Source organism: Anomaloglossus baeobatrachus, chromosome 2 (assembly GCF_048569485.1).
Source record: "Anomaloglossus baeobatrachus isolate aAnoBae1 chromosome 2, aAnoBae1.hap1, whole genome shotgun sequence".
NCBI classification, from domain to species: Eukaryota; Metazoa; Chordata; class Amphibia; order Anura; family Aromobatidae; genus Anomaloglossus; species Anomaloglossus baeobatrachus.
The window spans coordinates 505,444,352-505,468,903 of NC_134354.1; the positions used below are offsets into that span (position 1 = coordinate 505,444,352).

The window sequence follows — 24,552 nt, forward strand, 5'->3', positions numbered from 1 at the left end:
GGAGTGTGCAGAGGACAAGAGGGTACAGTGGCAGGATTGTGGTGCTCTGGGTAGAGGAATGGAAGCCTGCCTTTCTATTCCCTCCTAATGGTGAAATGCAGGGAGGAAATCCCTGACCTGGGCTACACAGACGCTGTTGCTGTTTGCAGGACCTGTCACTTATGGCTCTCTGACCCTGCCGCTTTGAGCCCTTAAAAGGACTGCTAGAATGTGCTCTCCCTATGCTGTCTAACGCTGTGTATGCAGCGCATACAGCTGTATCGGCTATAGGACTCAGGAGGACGGAGCTGCGACACTGATGTCTGACACCAAAGACGCAGAAGGCAGATAATGGCGTTCGTGAAGAAAATGTCCGGTTTTATAATGCAGGGACATGTGACATGCAGATCCTATCACACATGCCGTTGCTTCTCTGGCTCAAAGTCCACTTAGGTGTGTGTGTGTGTCTGTGATTGGCTGACATGCTGGCCCGCCCCACAAGACGCGCGCGCTTAGGGAAGGAAGACAAGAAAAAAAAAAAAAAAAATGGCGATCGCCATTATAGAAACAGCAGTGATCTGAAGGCGCTGTTCACGCACACTATACACTGAAATGTGATAATAGTTTGATTCACAGAGTGACTTACACTATTACAGCAGAAACCAAGCTAGGATTTAGCTGTTTTTTGGCTGCTAGAACCGTTCTCGAACGTTTCTAGAACTATCGAGCTTTTGCAAAAAGCTCGAGTTCTAGTTCGATCTAGAACATGCCCCAAAATCACTCGAGCCGCGAACTGGAGAACCACGAACCACGAACCGCGCTCAACTCTACTCCTGACGCTGCAATCACAGGCAGTCCAGCAACTCAATCAGGTGCAGGAGAAAGGCAGAGACCACCAACCGGGTGGGGGAACCCGACTGCAGCCGGCTGCGGACACCGACCACCATCATCTTGGTTTACCAGAGACTCGAGTGTTTCATTCTAATAGTGAGTACACCAGTGCCCTCCGGCCGCCCATCTCCCTGCACCGCCAAAACACCCTCAACGGGTCCCAGGGCCACCATCCTTGCCCACGGAGGGGTTAACAACTTGCTGCATACCATCTCCCCCTGGTGCCCCGTAACTGCAGCGGTGGTGTCCACCTTCATCACATCCCGTGGGTGGCGTCAACACGGCTCTGGCCGTACACCTACATCCCCAAACCGCCAACCCCTTTTTGGTCAGAGTGACCGCAGGACCCCCAGGTCTGGAGACCCTCGAGCCACCCACTGAAGGTCCGAACCCGAGCGGCTCGGTTGCAGCCGAGCACAGGGTGGCACAAGTACAGTAGAGGAAAGTGAAAACAGCTTGAAATACAAAGTACATACTGAAGTGGCTGAAGCTCTGAGCACTCTGCTCTTTTAAATCCTTCAACCCTCGGCCACTAAAACATCCTAATGCGGGGGCCATTTTTTGCAATTCTGACCAGTGATACTTTGAAAGGTTATAACTCGGGAACGCTTCAATGGATCCCAGCGATTCTGACATTGTTTTTTCATGACATATTGTATTTCATGATAGTGGTAAATTTAGGCCGATATTTTTTGCGTTTATTTGTGAAAATTTCGGAAATTTGGCGAAAATTTAGCAGTTTTTAAACTTAGGAAATTTTATGCCTATAAATCTGAGAGATATGTCACACAAGATAGTTGCTAAATAAAATTTCCCACATGTCTACTTTATACCAGCGCAATTTTTAAAACAAATTTTTTTTTCGTTAGGAAGTTAGAAGGGGTCAACGTTCATCAGCAATTTCCCATTTTTCCAACGAAATTTACAACCCAATTTTTTAAAGAGACCACATCACATTTGAAGTGACTTTGAGAGGCCTAAGGGACAGAAAATACCCAAAAGTGACCCCATTCTAAAAACTGCACCCCTCACACTGCTCAAAACCACATCCAAGAAGTTTATTAACCCTTTAGGTGCTTCACAGGAACCAAAGCCATGTGGAAGGAAAAAATGAAAATTTTACTTTTTTACAGAAAAATGTTACTTTAGCCATAAAACTTTACATTTTCACAAGGGAAAAAAACAGAAAGTGCACCATAAAATGTATTGTGCAATTTCTCCTGAGTACGCTGATTCCTCATATGTGGTAAAAATTAATTGTTTGGGCGCACAGCAGAGCTTGGAAGGGAAGGAGTACCATTTGAATTTTTGAACGCAAAATTAGCTGGACTCATTAACGGACGCCATGTCGGGTTTGGAGACCCCTTGAGGTGCCTAAACAATGGAGCTCCCCCACAAGTGACCCCATTTAGAAACTAGACCCCGCAATAAATGTATCTAGATGTTTGGTGAGCCTTTTGAACCCCCGGGGGCTTCACAGAAGTTGATAACGTTGAGCCGTGAAAATATATATATATCATTTTTTACTTTTACTTTTACTTCAACCAGGTAGCTTTTTTTCACAATGGTATCAGGAAAAAATGCACCATAAAACGTATTGTGCAATTTCTCCTGAGTACGCAGATACCTCATATGTGGTGTAAAGTAATTGTTTGGGCGCATGGTAGGGCTCAGAAGGGAAGGAGCACCATGTGACAGTAAAATTGGTTGGAATCATTAGCAGACGCCATGTCACGTTTGGAGACCCCCTATGGTACCCTAAACAGTAGAGCTCCCCCACAAGTGACCCCATTTTGGAACTAGATCCCTCAAGGAATTTATCTAGCTGTTTGATGAGCCCCTTCTAACCCTAGGGGCTCCACAGAAGTTGATAATGTTGAGCCGTGAAAATTATTACTTTTTTTTTCCACCAAATTTTTGCTTCAACCAAGTAGCTTTTTTTTTTTTAGAAGGGTATCAGGAAAAAATACACCATAAAATTTATTGTAAGAAACAGCAGGGAACATAATTTGAAAGCCGTTGCTATGGCCACAGCAATCAAATGAACTTTAGGCAGTAAAGTTCCGTCCCTGGTCGTTAAGTCACGTTAAAATAGGACGTAACTTTACTGCTCGCGGTCGTGAAGGGGTTAAGAAGTCAAAGTCCATCAATTGGAAGGCTACTTTCAATGTTTTAACCAAATTCAGGCGTCTAGGAGTTTCTGGTCATAGATGATCTTGTACATTTATGAAGTATAATTGTACAGTTAGAGGTCAGCCCTCTTCTACATACTAACATAAATATTTTCCACAAGTGTCATAACTTTGGTAAAGATTTATTCATGGAGGCTCAGTGGTTAGCATCGCAGTCTTACAGCACTGGAGTCCTGGATTTAAATCCCACCAAGGACAACAACTGCAAGGAGTTTGTATGTTTTCCCTTGTTTGCATGGGTTTCATCCGGGTACTGCAATCTGCTATCTATTCACAAGTTCTCATCAGACAATGTTGTTGATTTGTCAGGAGAGCAGTAGAAAGCTAAAACGTTGAGCCCAACAATGTATTTAGTAAGTACAATCAATATGTACCAGCATATACAGGCAGACATTTCTTACAGTACATGCAATTAAAGTGAATCTGTCACCAAGTTTTTGCCACCTAATCTGAAAGCAAATTAGAGGGAGAAAACTCCACAAAACCATACTATAGGATGAAGGGTGGGTCCAAGAAATATTGGATCCCCACCCCAGGCACCAACTCAATATATTATGCAAATCAGGAGGACAAGAGTTTTTTAAGGTGCAAAAAAATACAAAAGTTTATTCAAACACACTATGAGGATAAACATCCGGGACATCATAAAAACATGTTAAAAAATAGTACACGGACAACCCCAATAAATAGTAGATAATCAAACCACCTCAGTCATGTTGGTTCATAATCATATAGTCATGCACTGCGGGTCACAGAAGAAAAAAATGCAAAGACTGCGTGTCAGGCAAACCGCATTAGTGCACAAACGAGCTACTGCAGTGTAAAACAGCATTTAACACAGACACACATGCAATGCATAAGATTAAGGACAAGGTTACATATCAAAATCATGACATATAAGTTTCTATAAGACGACATAACCTGAGGCCAAATTGTGGCCAAACTTGTGTTGCATGTAAGCACATTGCCCCCGGTCCCAAGGGGACCCCTGTGCAGGCCGAATGTGGATGGTAATCCCTGAACCATACACATAAGAAGGTGGAATAGTTGGAGGAGGGGGGTCCGTGGAAAGGAGCCTCAGAAGAGCCTACGTACGTTTCGATTTGGTTAAATCTTCGTCAGGGAAGAGGCATCTCCTAGCATTCCCCCCTGACACCAGGCTTTAAGTAGCGGTACAATGAGTGCCGAACCCGGAAGTCCCGTTATCGGCGCACGCGTCATGTGACCTAGGAAGTCGCGCGAGACGCCAGCCGTCACGCCGTGCTCGCGCATGCGCGGGAGCGGGGACGCGTCACCAAGGCTCCCGCGCATGCGCACGAAGCTCAGACGGCGGCAGCTACGAGCGAACCACCCAGGGCATGGCGCGCGCGCACCGAGACGACCGTTTTGTATGAAAAAAAGAAAGATACTGTAATATATGTACTGTTGGCAGCATAACAATCCCGCAATATCACATCATTGTCATAGCAGTACACCATATCGGAAATCCATTCTCAGGTCTCTGTGTAGATCGGGAAAATGTTGCTGCACAGATGTTTAATGTTGGAATTCTAATTTCTATGTCCTATAAACAAAGCATAGGGCATATTCACATTACATAAGCCTGGATACAGACGAGAATGTAAAGAACATAAAAATAATTAAAAGGTAGATAAAATAAATAAAACCAGATGCAGGTAAAAGGGAGGGATGGTGAAATATACTGATGAAAAATACTGATGAACAACAATATCAAGGCTGGATGTCATTAGGCATGAATGGAACCACAGGAGAGAAGGAAATATGGTCAGACATGAATCAATTTTACAAAAATGGAGCATAGCTCACTGATTCATTTAATCCTTTTGGGACCAATGTATCCAGGGTCACGATCCACTTAGTCTCGCACTGCGCCAGGCGTTTCTTGAGATCACCACCCCTGACTCCTCCTGTTACCACATCAATCCCTCTTATTTTTAATTTAGAGGGATCACAGGAATGGTGAAATCTGAAATGCCTGGGCAGTGTCTTGAGTGTTGACGGGTCCACCTCTGTTTTTGCCGCAGCAATATCCCTCACGTGCTCCCTGACCCTAATGCGGAGCTCACGTGATGTGAGTCCCACATAGGTCAAGGGGCACGTGCATGTAGCAAAATACACCACGTGTGTTGTACCACACGTGATGTAGTGCTTGATATTATAATTTCTAGCCCCATCCGAAGAATGGAACGTGTTGCTTCGAAGGATACTGCTGCAGGCCACACAGTGGCCACAGGGAAAACAACCCTGTGGAGGTCCACGGGACCCGAATAGATTCACTCTAGGGGGGATATAGTGACTTTGGACCAAAAAGTCCCTCAAGTTCCTAGCTCTCCTGGAGACCATCAAAGGATTCGGGGCAAGTGTTTCGGCTAATACCGGATCTGTCATCAGAACCGGCCAATGTTTTTTTAAAATATTACGCATGGTTTCCCATTCCTGGTTATATGTACCAATGAATCTCACCGCGTTATTATGTTCTTCTTTCTTTTTTGGGGTGTCAGTGAGCAGCTGTAGCCGGGGGGTCCCCTTGGCCCGATTGTAACCGGCCCGGATGCTTCTGCCACTGTAGCCCCTCTCACGAAATCGGTCCCTGAGATCAGACGACTGGGCCTCAAAGTTCTTATTAGATGAGCAAATCCGCTTCATCCTTAGATATTGACCGGTGGGGATGGCACGAATTGTTGATGGATTGTGGGCAGATGAGGCGTGCAGAAATGCATTGACGGAAGTCTCCTTGCGGAAAACGTCTGTCTGGACCGACCCCCTATGATCCACAGTAATCATAATATCAAGGAAGTCGATCTTGCATCTACTGCTTTTATAGGTGAGTTTGATGTTAAGATTATTAATATTTAACTGCCTCATAAACTCATCAAGCTGCTCGACCGGGCCCTGCCACACAAACAGAATGTCGTCGATGTATCTTAGCCAGCACTGCACATGGGTACTGAGTCCATGGCCCTCGTCCGCAAACACCAGCCTTTCCCAGAACCCCAGGAAGAGGCCAGCGTACGAGGGCGCACAGGCCGCACCCATGGCAGTGCCGCGTTGCTGTAAATAGTACACATCCTTAAAGACAAAAAAGTTATGCGACAGGGCAAACTCAAGCAGCTCGATGATGAACTCGCCCAACTCGCCACCCCGACCGGCCATCTCCAGAAAGAAGCGCACTGCTCGTATTCCATCTGCATGGGAAATACATGTATAAAGGCTCTCGATGTCGGCTGTGACAAGGATCATATCGTCTTCCAAACAAATGCCGTCAATGCGCCGTAGGACGTCCGTGGTGTCACGAACATATGAGGGTAGTGTCTCAACCAAAGATTTAAGATGATAATCAATAAATTTGCAAATGGGATCACACAAACCCTCTATGCCGGACACAATCGGACGTCCAGGCGGATTGACAGCATCTTTATGGATCTTGGGGAGTATGTAGAACGTGGGCACTCTAGGATATTTTCTACATAAGCCATCAAACATTTTTTTGTTAATGAGGCCGATGTCTAGGGCCCTTTGTAATATTGCGGTAAGTTCAGTGGAAAATACAACCAGGGGATTGGAGGGGAGTCTCCTGTATGTGCTCCTGTCTCTAAGTTGTCTAAGAACTTCATGTTCGTATTTATCACAGGAAAGCACCACAATGTTCCCCCCCTTATCCGCTGGTTTGATGACAATATCATTAAAGCCCTGTAACTCAGTCAAGGCCGTCCTCAGTGGGCGGGTCAAGTTATCATATTTCCGTCTAGTTGGAATCTGTTTAAATTCCTCGCTAGCCATTTTGGTAAAAATGTCAATTGCAGGGCTAATTGACAGTGGGGGGAATTTAGTTGATTTAAGTAACAGATTATCTGGAAACATACCTGCAGTCGGAGCCTCCTGTTCCTGAAGTAATTCCTCAAGATTTTTGATGGCTTCTTTCTCCACCTGGTTGTCGGACCCGGCATTCCACTTATGAAAGAGTTTTTTAAGAATTAGTTTGCGTGAAAATAAGTTAAGGTCCTTCAAAGCCGAAAAGAAATGAAAGGCATTAGAGGGAGAAAAAGTCAAACCACGTGATAGGACCTCCACCTGATCGACAGTGAGCACCCGTGAAGACAAGTTGATTACCTGTAATCTATTTCCTTGGCGTTTGTTCTTGCCATACGTTACAGGTGGTCGGGCTCTGTTTTTAACACGTGCCCCGACCGTTTCACCCGTGTCCATGGAGCTCACTGAAGCTCCAGAGGAGGACCCACCAGCAGAGGTTTGCGACACAATTGAGGAAGATCTCGATCTAGGGTTTCTATGGGAAATATCTCCAATGCGTCCTCTCGTTGTGTCAGTTCTCCATCTATAGGCTCTCTTAGTCGAGTAATCCAAGATATCTCTATTCAATTTCTTCAGCTTGATGGCCTTAATGTCACGTTCCCATCTTTCAAGTTCCTTATCCATGTCAGCGTTAAAGCGGGTCACGACACCAGGTGTACAATTTTTGTAAAATTGATTCATGTCTGACCATATTTCCTTCTCTCCTGTGGTTCCATTCATGCCTAATGACATCCAGCCTTGATATTGTTGTTCATCAGTATTTTTCATCAGTATATTTCACCATCCCTCCCTTTTACCTGCATCTGGTTTTATTTATTTTATCTACCTTTTAATTATTTTTATGTTCTTTACATTCTCGTCTGTATCCAGGCTTATGTAATGTGAATATGCCCTATGCTTTGTTTATAGGACATAGAAATTAGAATTCCAACATTAAACATCTGTGCAGCAACATTTTCCCGATCTACACAGAGACCTGAGAATGGATTTCCGATATGGTGTACTTCTGTGACAATGATGTGATATTGCGGGATTGTTATGCTGCCAACAGTACATATATTACAGTATCTTTCTTTTTTTCATACAAAACGGTCGTCTCGGTGCGCGCGCGCCATGCCCTGGGTGGTTTGCTCGTAGCTGCCGCCGTCTGAGCTTCGTGCGCATGCGCGGGAGCCTTGGTGACGCGTCCCCGCTCCCGCACATGCGCGAGCACGGCGTGACGGCTGGCGTCTCGCGCGACTTCCTAGGTCACATGACGCGTGCGCCGATAACGGGACTTCTGGGTTCGGCACTCATTGTACCGCTACTTAAAGCCTGGTGTCAGGGGGGAATGCTAGGAGATGCCTCTTCCCTGACGAAGATTTAACCAAATCGAAACGTACGTAGGCTCTTCTGAGGCTCCTTTCCACGGACCCCCCTCCTCCAACTATTCCACCTTCTTATGTGTATGGTTCAGGGATTACCATCCACATTCGGCCTGCACAGGGGTCCCCTTGGGACCGGGGGCAATGTGCTTACATGCAACACGAGTTTGGCCACAATTTGGCCTCAGGTTATGTCGTCTTATAGAAACTTATATGTCATGATTTTGATATGTAACCTTGTCCTTAATCTTATGCATTGCATGTGTGTCTGTGTTAAATGCTATTTTACACTGCAGTAGCTCGTTTGTGCACTAATGCGGTTTGCCTGACACGCAGTCTTTGCATTTTTTTCTTCTGTGACCCGCAGTGCATGACTATATGATTATGAACCAACATGACTGAGGTGGTTTGATTATCTACTATTTATTGGGGTTGTCCGTGTACTATTTTTTAACATGTTTTTATGATGTCCCGGATGTTTATCCTCATAGTGTGTTTGAATAAACTTTTGTATTTTTTTGCACCTTAAAAAACTCTTGTCCTCCTGATTTGCCTAATCTGAAAGCAGCATATTGTCGAAACAGACCCTGATTCCCGCAATCTGTCGTTTATTGGTCTGATTAGTGTAATTTTATAAAATCAGTGTTTTATAAGCAGGATATTATCACAAGAGGACTAGTCAACCTGCTGCCATGTAGTCATCCATATTCATGCGTACATCCCCACCCACATCACTGATTGTTAGTTTTCTGTGTACATTGGAAATTACAGTGCATGACTGCCCAACTGCGTGGAGCTGGCTGTTAATTGCAGGAACAAAAGCAAATCCAGTGCCTTAGCAGGGAGACTCGAGTAGTAAAACTCCAAACTTTATTAAGTCCAGAATAAAAATACAACAATACAGACCACTTTGTGGGGGGACAGGAAAAAGTGATCCACGGACAGAGGAAAAATTCCTACATGTTTTGACCAGTAGAGGTCTTAGGCTGGGGCACACGGGGACTACTGCGATCCACTTGCATGACACTCAGCTCGTGCTGGCAGTACAGCAGAGCCGAGTGTCATGCGTGTGTCCTTGCAACTGAGGTCCGTTCGTGCGAGCAGACCTCAGCTACGGGGGGCGGGCCGGCACTCAGGAGGGGAGGGAGGGATTTCTCTCCCTCTCTACTGCGTAGCCGGCTATTGCCATTCTCGCACTGCACTAGCGGTACACTAGTGTACCGTGAGTGCAGTGCGATTTTTCTCTCGCCCCATTCACTTGAATGGGTGCGAGAGAAAGAGTCTCGCATTACAATCGCAGCATGCTGCGATTGTTTTCTCGGTCTGATTAGGGCTGAGAAAATAATCACTCATGTGTGCTGACACACAGGCTAGAATTGGTCCGAGGGGAATGCGATGTTTTATCGCACTCCACTCGCACTGTTTTTCTCGCCGTGTGGCTTAGGCCTTAGTCATGGAATGAAGGAAGGTCTCCAGTAGAGGTGGTTTAAAACCACATGCACACCACCAAAAAAAAAAAAAAAATTATATTGCAGACAAAAAACGTATATGTAAAAAGCGTAATTTTTTTTTCTGGTTCTTCCTCCATCATATTCATTATTGTTTTTATTTTTTTTCATAGACTGCTATAATGTGTAGTTTTTTTATTCTTTGTCTTTATTATGTTTTGTTACATATGTTTGCACACATTCACTTTGAATGGACTGATAATCCATATCCCCTAATTAGAGCACCTGCTCTGATGACGTGGTGTGCATGTGGTTTTAAATCACCTCTACTGGAGACCTTCCTTCATTCCATGACTAAGACCTCTACTGGTCGAAACACGTAGGAATTTTTCCTCTGTCCGTGGATCACTTTTTCCTGTCCCTCCACAAAGTGGTCTGTATTTTTGTATTTTTATTCTGGATCTAATAAAGTTTGGAGTTTTACTACTCGAGTCTCCCTGCTAAGGCGCTGGATTTGCTTTTGTTCCTGCATCGTATGTTCCCACCCGGGTCCGGGAGTTTATCTGTGTGCCGCCGGCTTTCCATGGAGTGAAGAGGGGTGAGCTGGATTTTTTCCTATTTTACCTATTCTGGCTGTTAATTGGTATGTCGACGGTAGTCACATCCAGTCAACAGAGCGGCCCGGAAGAGGAAGAGCTGCTCTGTTGATATGAAGTATTAGAATCGCTGTCAGGAACAGTCTGTGACCACTCTGAGCCAGCGCCGGGTAGAACAGGCAGGTAGTCAACAACTACCTGCCTGCTAGTTGTTAGACCCATAGTAAATAAGTCACCCCTTTACGTAGCTACTGTATGATAAGAATTAATTTTTCTGGCAATTCTCTATTACATCACAGTGATATGACAAGTGATTCTCAAACCACCTGTGATATCACAAGGTAGTATAACTTAGGTAATCTGCGGTGACATCATAATTTTATTTCAGTCAGGTAAGTTATGGTGACATCACAACTCAGTGATATAAGCTACTCTGACATCCCATAGGGATTTCACTTTGGTATTCTGCTGTAATATCACAAGAGGGTTTCAGTCAGGTAAGCCAGTGTGACATCACAAGGGGATTTCGCACACTATTCTAAAGGGAGGTATGCACTATCAAAAACAGAAAAGTATCATGAAAATAAACTTGACACATGGTAGATTTTTATATTTGCTAATTATATTGTCAGTGCTAATGTGATGAGGATCTTCACTTTCAATTACAAGTACTTTAAAGTGAAAACAGATTAGATTTTCAGATATAAATTGCATAAATTTACAGGAGGGGATGCTACTGCTGTTCAACTCTGCAGGTATGAACACTATATGAATAGTTTAATCTCCGGTGAACCAACCATGTCTCGAAAGAGATCCTTTGCCAATTTCATTAAGGATCAGGTGCATCGGATCAGCACATGTTTTAACAATCTTTGTAGATGTGCCAGATGCTTATGGGTACTCCTGGTACGCTTGTTAATCGCATCATGTTTACTGTGTCCACATTTCCCTAATGATGCCATCTTTGTAATTGAAGATTTGGAAGCAGCTGCATGAAAAATAATCCTCTAAATCTATGATGCTAGGAGTTTTGCTAGTAAATGTTATCCAAACTTCATTTATCTGCAGTGCGCTTCAAATGTGGTGAATTCTATTAAGATGGGCGTGTTAAGGTGTTATCATACATATCAGCAAATTTAGAGGATTTACTTACTGAAAACAATGAACCTCTATATCATTTACTGAAATTTTGTTCATTAGTGCTATTCTATCTGTATGCAAGCAATTTTTTTTTAAATAGAAATGAAACTTGATTAGAACAGAAACAAATTGATTGGAAACAAAGATATTCAGAAAGCATGTTCTGAGGTTGGATCACTAAAAAGGACCCATCACAAGGTCAAAAGTGCCATATTTATGGTCTCTACTAAGAGGGCTTTCCCCCCAGGGCAATTAGATACAAACATTTGTAATCCTGTGAGAGATGCCTCCTTCTTAACTACTTCCAGACCACCCATAGAAGATAAACGTCCAGGTGGTCGACATTATGTGGCGCCACTGCACTGTAGAGAGCTGGGCTGGTTGTTAGACATTAGACATAGTCAGACTACCCATAGAGAAGGCAGAGACTGTTTATTAATGTCTTTGCCTTCCTGATCAATGTAAACACAACACTGAACAAGCCCTATGTATACAGTAATAGGAAGTGTTAACGGTGATCACTGGCTTTATGGAGGGTGCAGGAGCTGCTGTATACTAAAGGCCCCTTTACACACTGAGACTTTCTAGCGATCCCACCAGCGATCTCGACCTGGCCGGGATCGCTGGAAAGTCTGTAACAGTCTCTGGTGAGCTGTCAAACAGGCAGATCTGGCCAACGACGCAGCAGCGATATGGACCTGCAGAACGACCTCGCTGGAAAGGGAACGCTAGCACACCTATGGCCTGGGGGGCTAAGGATGTCGTTGTAACGGTGTTAAACACAACGATGCATGCTGCGCAGTGGGAAACAAAGGACCAAAGAATGGTCCTGAACAACGTCTAGCGATCAGCGACCTTACAGTGGGGGCCAGGTCACTGATGCGTGTCACACACTGCAATGTCGCTGGGGAGGTCGCTATTACGTCACAAAACCGGTGCCGTTACAGCAATATCGCTAGCGATGCTGCAGTGTGTAAAGGGGCCTTAAGAGACCCAGTCAGCTCTGGTATGCAGCAAGGAGACTGAATTTATCCTGTAACTGTGGCTAATATACCTGCCCAAATTACACTGGACATCAGGTTAAAAAAAATATTTAAATGTTGAAATGCCTCCCTAAGGTCTCTTATTGCCTTATTTGGGGGCACAATGTTTGAACTATAATAAAAAATAAATACATAAATAAAAAGTAGAGGAAAAATAAATCAATAAGTAAGCCGCTGCCAGTCCAAATCACTGTTACTAGCAGAAAACTCAGGAGAGCAGCAAGAATAAATAAAAAAAAAAACCTGGCCACTTTTGAACTGGTGACCAGTCCTATTAAATAATTTGCCTGGTAAATGGTTCTTTGAGTACCTTTTGACCATTATTTTTCTATATTGATCTTTTAGGTCATTGTTAACCCTTCACCACTTTTCTGTTCTTTGTTTTCATTTTTTCCTCCCCTTTTTCCAAGAGCCATACATTTTTTATTTTTCTGTCAATATTGCCATGTGAAAGCATGTTTAGCAGGATGAATTGTAATTTTGAATGCAATCATTAATATTACCATATAGTGTACTGAAAAACGGGAACAAGTTTGCAAATGTGGTGAAATGGCAAAACAAGTGCAATTCCACAGTTGTTTTTTGGATTTTTTTTATTTACCATGTTTACTATTTAGTAATGCTGACCTGGCAATATGATTGCCCTGGTCAGTACAAGTTTTTATACCAAATATGTATAGTTGTTTTTTTTTATTTAGTTTGTGAAATAAAATTCAGGAATGTATATAAAAAATAAAAATAAATAAAATGGTGCCGTAAAGTTCCCATTTTTTGGGATCTGGGGCAGTGTGATGGCTTATTTTTTGCACACTGAGTTATTGTTTTTTACAAATACCACAATACAAGAACCCCAAGAAAATGGGAGATATAGGAAGGAGCACTTTAGATAAATAAGCCCACTTTGATGCCGGACGACAACAGGTGGCACTACCTGATGAAACACTGACACTCCATGATTTTCTTTTTGGTGCCTTTATTTGAATATATTAGCCTACCACCATGAAGCTACTGACTGTATGTCCTTTGCATATGATTATATCCTGATGAAGAAGTCTGAAGACTTCAAAACGTGTAGATAATAAAACTGTAGCAAATCTACTTTGTATCATGGATGAGTCTTTCGGATGTCCATTAGCAGCACAGGGGACCCATCTACTGTTTCACTTCTGGCATTTCAACTTTTTTTGACCCATGGGACTGCAGCAGCTGGCAACTTTAAATTTTACCCTTTAACTTTACCAGGTCAGGATTCCCTGCACCTTATTGTCCTTTATCATCAGTCATTTGTATGGTATTGGTAGTGCCACCTGATGTAGTCTGGTATTGAAGTGGTTTATGTATCTAAAGTTCTCCCTTCTATATCCCCTATTTTCTTGGGATTCTTTTATTCTGTATTATGTGTCTTGTTTGTTTTGGTTGTGGTATACTTTTTAATATACTGTAATTTTATATACAAATTTATACAAACAAAAGACTGAGATATTAAATAGGCATTTCTCATCTGTGTTCACCAAGGAACTGACTGTACCAGGGATCATTCAACAAGTGAAAAATCAAAGTTCACCACCCAATATAATTAAACATAAGAAGAAGTACGCCTACGTCTGAGTAAATTAAACATTGACAAATCCCCAGGGCCAGATGGCATTCATCCACGAATATTGAGGGAATTGAGCTCCGTAATTGACAGACCACTGTATCTCATCTTTTTAGACTCGCTTGTAACAGGGTTGGTACCTCAGGATTGGAGGATTGCTGATGTGGTACTGATATTTAAGAAAGGTAAGAGGGTAGATCCAGGCAACTACCGTCCAGTAAGCCTGGCATCAGTAGTATGCAAAGTTTTTGAGGGCATTTTAAGGGATGACATGCAAAAATATGTTGCAGAAAATAATATAGTAACTGACAGACAGCATGGATTCATGAAAGATAAGTTGTGTCTAACCAACCTGTTGGGGTTCTATGAGGGGGTAAGTGCAAACCTGGATATTGGTAATGCAGCTGATGTGATTTATTTGGACTTTGCAAAGGCATTTGATACTGTACCACATAATAGCCTTATACTAAAGCTCCAGAAGCAAGGACTAGGGGAAACTATATGCAACTGGGTAAGGAATTGGCTAAAAGATAGGAAACAAAGAGTAGTCATAAACGGTACATTCTCTAAATAGGCTATAGTCAGCAGTGGGGTGCCGCAGGGATCTGTGCTAGGACCAATTCTTTTTAATCTCTTTATTAATGACCTTGTGGATGGGATTGATAGTAAAGTGTCAGTCTTTGCTGATGACACCAAATTATGTAGGATATTAAAAACTGACCTTGATAGTACAATATTACAAAAAGATCTGGATAAGATGTCAGAATGGGCAGATACTTGGCAAATGAGATTTAATGTTGATAAATGTAAAGTAATGCACCTAGGACGGAATAGTCCTATAACTGCGTATACATTAAATGGAAGTAAACTCGGGACTACAGAACAGGAGAAGGACTTGGGTATTCTCATTACAAATAAGCTGAGCAGCAGCACTCAATGTCAAGCAGCAGCTGCTAAAGCAAACAAGATTCTAGGGTGTATAAAAAATGAGAGATAAGATCCCGTGATCCCAACGTATTGTTGCCCCTCTATAAATCACTTGTAAGGCCACATCTGGAATATGGGGTCCAGTTTTGGGCTCCACATTTTAAAAAGGACATTCTGAAGTTAGAGTCAGTTCAAAGGCGGGCAACTAGACTACTACAAGGAATGGAAGGCCTCCCATATGATGACAGGTTGAAAAAGTTAGATATGTTTAGCTTAGAAAAAAGACGTCTCAGAGGAGATCTCATTATATGTATAAATACATGTGTGGCCAATATAAAGGACTGGCACATGACTTATTTCTTCCAAAGACAATACTAAGGACCAGGGGGCACTCACTGCGAGTGGAAGAAAAGCGATTCCGACAGCTAAATAGGAAGGGGTTCTTTACAGTTAGAGCAGTCAGACTGTGGAATGCCCTACCACAAGAGGTAGTAATGGCAGATACTATAACAGCTTTTAAAAAAGGGCTGGATGATTTCCTCAGTACACAAAACATTGTTGGTTATAAATGACTTAGTGACCAAATGTAGAACTTGTGGAGGAAGGTTGAACTAGATGGACTTAGGTCTTTTTACAACCTTAGTAACTATGTAACTATATCCAATAACAAATTGCCCGTGCTGCACAAACGATGGGGGCGGGTCCGATCGCAAATGCGATTGCACGAGAAATTGTAACGTGTAAAGCAGCCTTTAGGCATACGTGATTTTTCACATACGAAATAAACGGTCCAAGTTTCATCAATGTTTCAGATATAACTCTCACTCATCAGTATTTCAGTTTTTACCATCATTGTTCCATCAGTGATTTTCACATATAAAAAATATGTAAATTAATTGCAAAGTTTCTGCTATTTTAATGCTAATCACTGAAAGGACACAGATGGCACCCATGTACTGAATGGGTAACTTTGATCAAAAACACCCATGGAAATATCCCCATATACTGTAGAGAATGCGTATCCTATCCTTTAAAATCACAGAGATTACATACATGATTTATTTTGATATAAATGATGCCTTAGATAGCTCTTGGTCAAACTGAGTTAGGCCTGTTTCAGACGTCAGTGATTCTGGTACATATGTGCTAGTTTTTAAACGTACCAGAATCACTGACATACACAGACCCATTATAATCAATGGGTCTGCGCACACATCAGTGATTTTTCACTGACCGTGTCTCCATGCGCAGTACACACGTGTCCATGATTGCCGCACGGAGACATGTCACTTTTTTTCCTGGCATCACTGATGTCCCACGGACCACACAGTGGTGTGATCCGTGAAACACGTACCAGAAAAACACAGACATTGAAAATAAAAAACATTTTTAACTCACCTGTTTCCAGCGCTGATTAACTCCGGCCTCTACAGCCTCTGCTACCTCTGCTTCTGAGCCAGCTCATTACTTCATGCATATTCATGTATGTAGGAGCAGCCGACCCGGAAGTAGCTGCAGTGGAGGTCAGCGCCGGCCAGAAACATAGCAGAGCCAGAGACTTCAGCACACGAATAGCAGGAGCGGGGACAGGTGAGTATAAGTCCATGTGCAATCACGTATAATGGATCACATATCACGGATTGCACATGGACAACCCACGTGTGCCGTGAATCACGGAACATGGAGGGACATATGCGTTTTTTACACATCAGTGAAAACGTCTGTGTTTTTCACTGACGTGTGAAACAGGCCTTATATAAAGTGACACAGGTAATACGGAAGAAAAAAGTCAAATGTCTATCAAATTCAACTGAGGGATGGGAAAGGACAAAGGGAAGAAGCACATGCATGGCCAGAAAGCATGATCCAAACTGCCCCAAAGAGCAAATCTTTCCCTCCTGATCATTAACTATTAATGATCATCATTAGCACTGGAGATAGGAAAATAGCTTCTTAAATTCCCCTAAGGGGACTAGTAAATACAATAAAAAGTGGGAGGAAAAGTGTTAAAAAATATGAAAAAAAATAAAAATTGAAAAAATTCAAACCACCCTCTTTTACCGCATTCAAAACAAAACAATAATAAAAAAAAATAAACATATTTGGTAATGCTGTGTTTTTAAAAGTCTGATCTATCAAAATATAAAATAAATTATTCTGATCGATAAACGGATGGCATAACAAAAAAGTAGTCAATATGCCAGAATTTTCTGACCACCACAACATTGCAATAAAATGCAATAGGAGGCGATCAAAACATCGTATCTACTTCAAAATGATATCAGTAAAATCATCTGCTAATGGCGCCAAAAAAATAAACCCTTACACAGCTCCACATCCTTAAAAATGAAAACATTACAGGTCACAGAAAATGGTAACAAAAGCAACAATTTTTTTTTTTTACAAATTTCCAATTTTTTTTCATTAATTAAATAAAAATAACTAAACATGTTTGGCATCTGCGTACTTGTACTGACGTGGAGAATTATATTGCTCAGTCAATGTTATCTTATATTGAACATGGTAAATAAAAACCCAAACAACAATTATGGCATTGCCCTTTTTTTGTAATGTAAATGCATTTGAAACTTTTTTTTTCCTGCTTTGCAGTGCATCACATGATAAAATGAATATCATTCAAAAGTACAACTCATCTCGCAAAAGAAGGGAATTTTGTTACTTACCGTAAATTCCTTTTCTTCTAGCTCTTATTGGGAGACCCAGACGATTGGGGTATAGCTACTGCCTCCGGAGGCCACACAAAGCACTACACTAAAAAGTGCAAGGCCCCTCCCCTTCTGGCTATACCCCCCCGTGGTATCACGGGTTCTCCAGTTTTAGTGCCAAAGCAAGAAGGAGGAAAGCCAATAACTGGTTTAAACAAAATTAACTCCGAGTAACATCGGAGAACTGAAAAACCGTTCAACATGAACAACATGTGTACCCGCAAACAACAAAAACATCCCGAAGGACAACAGGGCGGGTGCTGGGTCTCTCAATAAGAGCTAGAAGAAAAGGAATTTACGGTAAGTAACAAAATTCCCTTCTTCTTCAGCGCTCTATTGGGAGACCCAGACGATTGGGACGTCCAAAAGCTGTCCCTGGGTGGGTAAAGAAATACCTCATGTTAGGGCTGCAAAACAGCGCTCCCCTACGGGGGTGTCACTGCCGCCTGCAGGACTCTTCTACCTAAGCTGGCATCCGCCGAAGCATAGGTATGCACCTGATAATGCTTGGTGAAAGTGTGCAGACTGGACCAGGTAGCTGCCTGGCACACTTGTTGAGCCGAAGCCTGGTGTCGAAATGCCCAGGACGCACCCACGGCTCTGGTTGAGTGGGCTTTAAGCCCTGAAGGAACCGGAAGCCCCGCAGAACGGTAGGCCTCTAGAATTGGTTCTTTGATCCATCGAGCCAGTGTGGCTTTACAAGCCTGCAACCCCTTGCGCGGACCAGCGACAAGGACAAAAAATGCATCGGAACGGCGCATGGGCGCCGTGCGGGAAATGTAGATTCTGAGTGCTCTCACCAGATCTAACAAACGTAAGTCCTTTTCATACCGGTGAACCGGATGAGGACAAAAGGAAGGCAAGGATATATCCTGATTAAGATGAAATGAGGATACGACCTTAGGGAGAAACTCCGGAATGGGGCGCAGCACTACCTTGTCCTGGTGGAACACCAGGAAGTGAGCCTTGGATGACAGAGCTGCCAGCTCAGACACTCGCCGAAGCGATGTGATCGCAACGAGAAACGCCACCTTCTGTGACAGGCGAGAAAGGAAACTTCCTTCAGAGGCTCGAAAGGCGGCTTCTGGAGAGCAACTAATACCCTGTTGAGATCCAATGGATCTAACGGCCGCTTGTACGGGGGTACGATATGACAGACCCCCTGTAGGAACGTGCGCACCTTAGAAAGACGTGCTAGACGCTTCTGAAAAAAAAACACGGATAGTGCCGAGACTTCCCCCTTAAGGGAGCCGAGCGACAAGCCCTTTTCTAACCCCGAGTGCAGGAAGGAAAGAAAAGTAGGCAATGCAAATGGCCAGGGAGACACTCCCTGAGCCGAGCACCAGGATAAGAAAATCTTCCACGTTCTGTGGTAGATCTTAGCAGAGGTGGACTTCCTAGCCTGTTTCATGGTGGCAACGACCCCTTGGGATAATCCTGAAGACGCTAGGATCCAGGACTCAATGGCCACACAGTCAGATTCAGGGCCGCAGAATTCCGATGGAAAAACGGCCCTTGGGACAGTAAGTCTGACCGGCCTGGTAGTGACCACGGTCGGCCGACCGTGAGATGCCACAGATCCGGGTACCACGATCTCCTCGGCCAGTCTGGGGCGACGAGTATGACGCGGCTGCAATCGGATCTGATTTTTTGCGCAGTACTCTGGGCAAGAGTGCCAGAAGTGGAAACACATATGTGAGCCGGAACTGCGACCAATCTTGCACGAAGGCGTCTGCCGCCAGAGCTCTGTGATCGCGCGATCGTGCCATAAATGCCGGGACCTTGTTGTTGTGCCGAGACGCCATTAGGTCGACGTCCGGCACCCCCCAGCGGCGACAGATTTCCTGAAACACGTCCGGGTGAAGGGACCATTCCCCTGCGTCCATACCCTGGCGACTGAGGAAGTCTGCTTCCCAGTTTTCTACGCCCGGGATGTGAACTGCGGATATGGTGGATGCTGTGTCCAACACCCACATGAGGATTCGCCGGACTTCCTGGAAGGCTTGCCGACTGCGCGTCCCTCCTTGGTGGTTGATGTATGCCACCGCTGTGGAGTTGTCCGACTGGATTCGGAACTGCCCTCTGTCTAGCCACTGCTGGAAAGCTAGTAGGGTAAGATACCCTGCCCCGATTTCCAGAACATTGACCTGAAGGGTGGACTCCTGCTGAGTCCACGTCCCCTGAGCCCTGTGGCGGAGACAAACTGCTCCCCACCCTGACAGACTCGTATCTGTCGTGACCACTGCCCAGGATGGGGGTAGGAAGGATCTTCACTGTGACAATGAGGTGGGAATAAGCCACCATTGCAGAGAGTCCTTGGCCGTCTGGGAAAGGGAGACTTTCCTGTCCAGGGAGGTTGACTGCCCGTCCCATTGGCGGAGAATGTCCCCTTGCAGTTGGCGCAGATGAAACTGCGCAAAGGGAACTGCCTCCATGGCTGCCACCATCTTCCCTAGGAAGTGCATGAGGCGCCTTAAGGGGTGCGACTGGCCTTGAAGGAGAGACTGCACCTCTGTTTGCAGTGAACGCTGCTTGTTCAGCGGAAGCTTCACTATCGCTGATAGAGTGTGAAACTCCATGCCGAGATACGTTAGTGATTGAGTCGGTGACAGATTTGACCTTGCCAAATTGATGATCCACCCGAAAGTCTGGAGAGTCTCCAGCGTAACATTCAGGCTGCGTTGTCATGCCTCGAGGGAGGGTGCTTTGACGAGTAGATCGTCCAAGTAAGGGATCACCGGGTGTCCCTGAGAGTGCAAGACTGCTACCACTGCTGCCATGACCTTGGTGAACACCCGTGGGGCTGTCGCCAGACCGAATGGCAGAGCTACGAACTGAAGATGGTCGTCTCCTATCACAAAACGTAGAAAACGTTGGTGCTCCGTAGCAATTGGCACGTGGAGATAGGCATCTTTGATGTCTGTTGAGGCAAGGAAGTCTCCTCGAGACATTGAAGTAATGACGGATCGGAGGGATTCCATCCGGAACCGCCTGGCGTTCGCATGCTTGTTGAGCAGTTTTAGGTCCAGAACAGGACGGAAGGAGCCGTCCTTTTTTGGAGCCACAAAGAGATTGGAGTACAAACCCTCGCCCTCGTTCCTGAGGGGGGACAGGGATCACCACTCCATCTGCTCTTAGAGCGTCCACCGCCTGCAGCAGGGCATCTGCTCGGTGGGGAGGTGGGGCCGTTCTGAAGAATGGAGTCGGAGGACGAGAACAGAACACTGTCCTGTGCACGTGAGCACAATGTCCGTCACCCACCGGTCTGTGACCTGTGGCAGCTAAATGTCGCCAAAGGCGGGGGAGTCTGCCATCAACCGCGGATGCGGAGAGAGAGAGAGAGAGCTGAGAGTCATGAGGAGACCGCCTTGGTAGCGGTTCCTCCGGCTGCCTTCCTTGGGCGTGATTGAGCCCGGCCGGAATCTGAGCCCGTCTGAGGTTTTGTAGCCCTTTTGCACGAGGACAATTGGGACCTGCCCGAGCATGGGAAGGACCGAAACCTCGACTGTACTTTTAGGACAGCATGAATAGGGTAAGTCGCAGTGCAGACATTGCGGGATTACGGACGCCTCTGCGGTACAGATGTACATGTGCTCAAGGCCAGCTGCGCAAGAACAGCTGAAAAGGTTAGGTTGCCTATACGGCTGTGAATGCCGGAGCAACCGACACGCCGATAGCGTCCTAGACAGATTTCAACCAGAGTCCATCTGTCTGTGAATGACATCTTTAAGTGAAGCCCCATCTCCAGTGCAACTATGGCTCTAGACGCAAGCCTGGAGATTGGAAAATCCACCTTTGTACCCTGGGTCCAGCGCTTGACCACGTCAGGGGAAAAGGGATAACGTGTATCTTAAAAAACGTTTGGAGAAGACGCTTATCTGGTAAGCGTGGTGTTTCTGGACTGCTTCTCTGAAGTCAGCGTGGCCAGAAAAATACTCAATATCCGTTTGAGATACTGAAAAGGGACTTCTCCTGCTGGGAAGCCGACTCCTCCACTGGGGGAGCTGAGGGAGAAAGATCCAACCTTCCATTGATGGACGCTATAGGATCATTCCGTATGGCGTTACCATCCGGTGTATCCGGATTGATAGCGATGTCAGGATCAAAGTCCTGGAGAGCTGCCTTATCATACAGAGAGTCCTCCTGGGACCCCCCCGTTCCAAATGAGGTTGGTCAGGAAGATTGCCCATGGCCTGTCTGGACTGCAAGTCTCTATCTTATGACAATATATCTGTCGAAACTACAACTCCGTCCCTGTCCTTGGACAGGGATGACAGGTGGTTTCTTTGGCCACGACTAGTAGAGACCCCGGCAGACGAAGTGCTAGAGACCCCGGCAGACGAAGTGCTACAGGGGAGCATGCACACAATGGGACGGTGCCATGAACAGCATCCCATGTAGTAAAAACAGCACTGAAAATCTGTGTTGCTTTTTTGCCGCTGCCGACTAGCCATCTAGAAGTATATAGCCAAGATTGGTGACCGTACAGTGCAATGTATAGCATACAAGCATAAAGTACAAATGAACACTGCAGCACAAGCAATACAAGCAGCATAGAAGCCTGTGCCCTGGCACCTCTGCTCTTCTGCTGCTGTAGACTAGTCATCTAGGGAAATATAGCCCAGAAGAGTGACCATACAGTGCAATGTATAGCATACAAGCACGAGTACAAATGCACACTGCAGCCCATGCAATACAAGCAGCATAGAAAAAAACCTGTGCCCCAGCACCCTTGGTTTTCTGCTGCTGTAGTCTAGCCATTCCAGGAGAATATAGCTAAGACTAGCGACTGTACAGTGCAATGTATAGCATACAAGCATAAATACAAATGAACACTTCAGTACGTGCAATACAAGCAGCATAGAAAGCCTGTGCCTTAGCACACCTGCTTTCCTGCTGCTGATGTGTCGCTCTCCAAGCGGGCATATAGCGACCTATGCAGTTAAAATACACATGTATACACTGCAGTATATATTGGGGTCAGCACTATGTGTGCCGCTTACCGCCCGCCTATAAGCGGGTGTATGGTCGCCACCGTCCTGCCTGGTTGCCGAAAGTCCGAGCTCGGACTGCAGTAATGGCTGCCGGCGTCTTCCCCAGCTCGTGTGAGGAGGGGCGGGCCGTGGGCGTGCCCCAAGTCAGAGCGGGAATCCGGCGTCCGACAGTGTGCAGTGAGAGGGCTGGAGCATGTAAAAAGGCTCCAGCCCTCGGCGCTGCTGATTGCTCAGCGTCTGTCCCCTTCCCTGAGTGACAGGGAGGGGGCGGGAACGAAGCGGCACTAGGCCGCAGAAGCCGGGGACTGGATTTATAAGCGCCGCCGCCGTAAAAGCGCGGTCGGCGCCCAGTCCCCGGCGAACTACAAGTCCCAGCCGCGCCGCCGCTCCCGGAGCGTCCGGCGCGGTAGTTCCCAATACACAAAGTCACTCAGCAAAGCTGCAGTGACTGTAACCCTTTACTGTCCCCGGCGCACTAGCACACCCAGCAAGTCTGGAGTGTGCTGTGTCTGTGTGTCCGGGGACACAGAGTACCTGTAATGGTGCAGGGCCATGTCCCTGAACGGTACTCCAGCTCCGTATCCAGCAGGTTCAAATGGGTCTGTGGATGGAGCCCGGCGTCAGAGCTTTGAGGCCGGCAGGATCCCACTTCCTCAGAGCCCCTCAGGGGGATGTGGAAGGAAAGCAGCATGTGGGCTCCAGCCTCCGTACCAGCAATAGGTACCTCAACCTTACAACACCATCAACGGGTGAGAAGGGAGCATGCTGGGGGCCCTATATGGGCCCTCTTTTCTTCCATCCGAAATAGTCAGCAGCTACTGCTGACTAAAATCTGTGGAGCTATGCATGGATGTCTGACCTCCTTCGCACAAAGCTTGAAAACTGGAGAACCCGTGATACCACGGGGGGGTATAGCCAGAAGGGGAGGGGCCTTGCACTTTTTAGTGTAGTGCTTTGTGTGGCCTCCGGAGGCAGTAGCTATACCCCAATCGTCTGGGTCTCCCAATAGAGCGCTGAAGAAAACAAGTCTTCATGTGGCTATATTAATAAAGAAAAAAAATTGTTATGGCTCTTCGAAGAAAGGGAGGAAAAATGAAAGCTGGAAAATGACAAGGTTGTGAAGGGGTTAATGAGAAAAACCATTAGTGGTTAGTGGCAGGAACTACTGGGTTCCCTCTGCTGACATAAACAAGTGGCACATTTGGAGAGGATAGCTGTTCTTACTTTGACAGCAGCAGATGCATAGGGCCCCAGTCCACCCTGTGCAGTGAGGATAGTGGAATTAGGTATATGCCTCACTGCTCAATAAGAATGGTGAACAGGGTAATCAAAAGCCTCGGATTTGTAGATTTTCATGGGGTGATATCTGTAGGGATGGATACTTTTGGAAATTGATTGCACTTTACAATGTTTTTAATTTTAAGATTTTAAGGCACTGAGCAATGAGTGATATTGTGGAAAGAATATTTTAAGAACTCTTGGCTGCAGATCATCTGGGCCCAGAGCCTTGAGCTGATTGATTTTCTATAATGTAGGTTGGACCATATCTACATGTAACAAACTGAGTATAATAGATGACATATTTAGAGCACTGGGATTAACTACATCCGAAGCTCTCGCTTTAGTATTTATAGAGCTAAAGAAGTAATTCTGCGTTCTCTTTATCCTCATCGAATAACTCCCATTACCATTATTTTAGGGACCCATCTCTGCAGACCTTGGTTTTCTTGTATTTCTACATATGAATAATTTCTTGGGAGTTGTCTTGCTTTCCTTAGCTACGAATCACTCATTTCTACTTTAGCTGATTTGAATTGTTTTACA

At 45.1% G+C, this 24,552-nt stretch overlaps 1 protein-coding gene across 1 annotated transcript in view; it reads right to left on the minus strand.

The window, feature by feature from the left end:
- CFAP47 (cilia and flagella associated protein 47) overlaps window positions 1-24,552 on the minus strand; it is a 1,094,449-nt gene that overhangs the window by 247,886 nt on the left and 822,011 nt on the right.